Here is a 2,222-nt window from a genome sequence, read left to right on the forward strand (position 1 = left end):
CCCCCCAAAAAAAAAAAAAAAAAACACAACCCCACAAACCCCCAAAAACAAAACATAAAATTTATTAACATGGTGGAGACATTACTTGGTGTGTGAACACAGAGAAAATGTGAAAACATTGACTAGGGAGAGGAGAAAATGAGTTGTAGCTCACTGTTTTTCATGATGTTTGAAAACTTTTTTATGTAACTGGTAAGGCCTGCACTGTTTTTCATGCCACTAATGTGTAACTTAGCAGGGAAAGCCACTGTATTTCTATCAGTGTGGACTTGATTACTACCACAGTACTAACACTGCAATCTGTTACGTGGGGTGCAGGGACTGTTGATCCTTAAAGTACCTTTAAGTGGCTGATGTAGTAACTTCTGATAATGGACTCATGGGTTTGAATCTAGAATTAGCCCCATATGCTAATCTACTCTATTTTTTAGGTGGTGATATGTCAAAGAATGTAAACCCATCTCAGCTGGCCAAACTGAACCAACAGATGGCAAAGATGATGGATCCAAGAGTTCTTCATCATATGGGTATGTGCTGACTTTTTATAGCTTCAAGATACGAGAGTTTTGGCAGAGCATTTGAAATAGAGAATTGAGGGATGTCATATGAGAATATCTGCATTATATATCAGTATTAAGTATTTCTAAAACTTTCTAACAATAATCAGAAAGTTTAGTCCAAATGCTCTGCACTTACCAGTGATTAATCTAGTCTTTCTGTTTGGATTCAATTCCCAAAATGAGCAATTGGAATGGTGTCTGGGAATAGCGATGACTTGAGGTATGACTGTGGTAATGCAAATCTGCCTAAACTTCTCTCCCTTCTTCTAAACTTTGCTTCAAGTAATTAAATTTTATAAGAACAGCTTTATTTAAAGACCCTCATACCGGAACCTTACTAATCAATACTGGTTATTCCTTCAAGGTTTTTTCTTTAGTTCTTAATGCACAGGCCATCTTAAAACCTACTTTAAACGTGGTGTTTTGCAGGCCTTTCTGTAATTGGTCAGTCAGTTTTTTACTTTCAATAGCTGTTTAAGCCTAGTTAGTCTTGGGCTTCTGTATTTGTATATGACTGAAATAGTGTGTGTACTTTAATGAGGCCTCGAGCAGGAGAGCTGGGCTTCAGAGTTAACACATTATGTTCTCACTCTCTGCAGGTGGCATGGCAGGTTTGCAGTCAATGATGAGACAATTTCAACAAGGTGCTGCTGGCAATATGAAAGGCATGATGGGATTCAATAATATGTAAAGAAGCCTTAATACAAATGGACTTGGTTGACTCGTCATTGCAACTTCAATGAAAGAATTTGCTTTCTTCCTTTTTACAGTGATGAGGGAGTGGTCTTTTGAAATCTTATCCAGGCTTCTCAGTTTCTACATCTAATTTCTGCAAACTATTTTTGCTTAAATTAGTTCTTCTCCACTAATAACTGATGGCACAAAGAGTAATTCAATTTAATGAAACAAGATCATGATGTAAAATTTTAATATTCAGAGACACTTTTTAATTGTTTACATCAAATGGCAGCCATTATATTTGTAAACAACCCTGATCTTTGGTTATAGTAACATGAAATGTCACAAATATACTGTAAAATAAAATATAAGTGGTTATAAACAAGGGAATGGCCTGTTTTTTCAGTTGTTTCTAACTGTCCTTTATCAGTATGTAATGAGATGATTTCCTTAGTTTGATTTGTTTGTAAAGACTGTTGTAACTCATGTGTGGCATAGATGCTGTAAGAATAGTTTGGTGTCTGAAAATCTGCTGTTGGTGCTCAGGTGTGGACCATTTTTGAAGGTGGATGTGCTGTGCTCACCTTTGTACAAGACTTTGTTCTACAGAATTTTATCATTTTTTCCCTATACACAAGGAACAAAGTGACTGAAAAAATGCAGGTATGCAACTGTCTCATACTGAAGAAAATATTCGTATCGTGCTGCTAATTAAGCAGTTCTTTTGTTAATGAGACAATTTCTGATACATCACAGGTGCAATTCTGTGCTGGTACTGAACTTTAAAACAGAGACAGCTGTATCTAAACAGAGCATATTGCTCCAACTCAGCTACGATCTAATCTTAATTTCCTATAGCATGTCTTTAGTATTTCAGTTCACTGTGTTGGTCACAAAAGGGTAGAATCTACAAGCACACTTCAGAAACTGTGTAGACCAAATGAAACTTGAAATTTTGGCAAATATCCTTTACCCTTAAAGAAA

At 36.0% G+C, this 2,222-nt stretch overlaps 1 long non-coding RNA gene across 1 annotated transcript; it reads left to right on the forward strand.

Annotated features, from left to right (window-relative positions):
• Nucleotides 1-410: 410 nt before the first annotated feature.
• LOC114060576 lies at nt 411-1,268 on the forward strand. The gene is made up of 2 exons (XR_003571916.1): nt 411-527; nt 1,160-1,268. It is a non-coding gene; the product is annotated as an uncharacterized LOC114060576 (long non-coding RNA).
• The last annotated feature ends 954 nt before the right edge of the window (nt 1,269-2,222 follow it).

The sequence above is a fragment of the Empidonax traillii genome, unplaced genomic scaffold, assembly GCF_003031625.1.
Source record: "Empidonax traillii isolate 1590-97213 ecotype Southwest subspecies unplaced genomic scaffold, ASM303162v1 scaffold278:size663781, whole genome shotgun sequence".
Taxonomy (NCBI): Eukaryota; Metazoa; Chordata; class Aves; order Passeriformes; family Tyrannidae; genus Empidonax; species Empidonax traillii.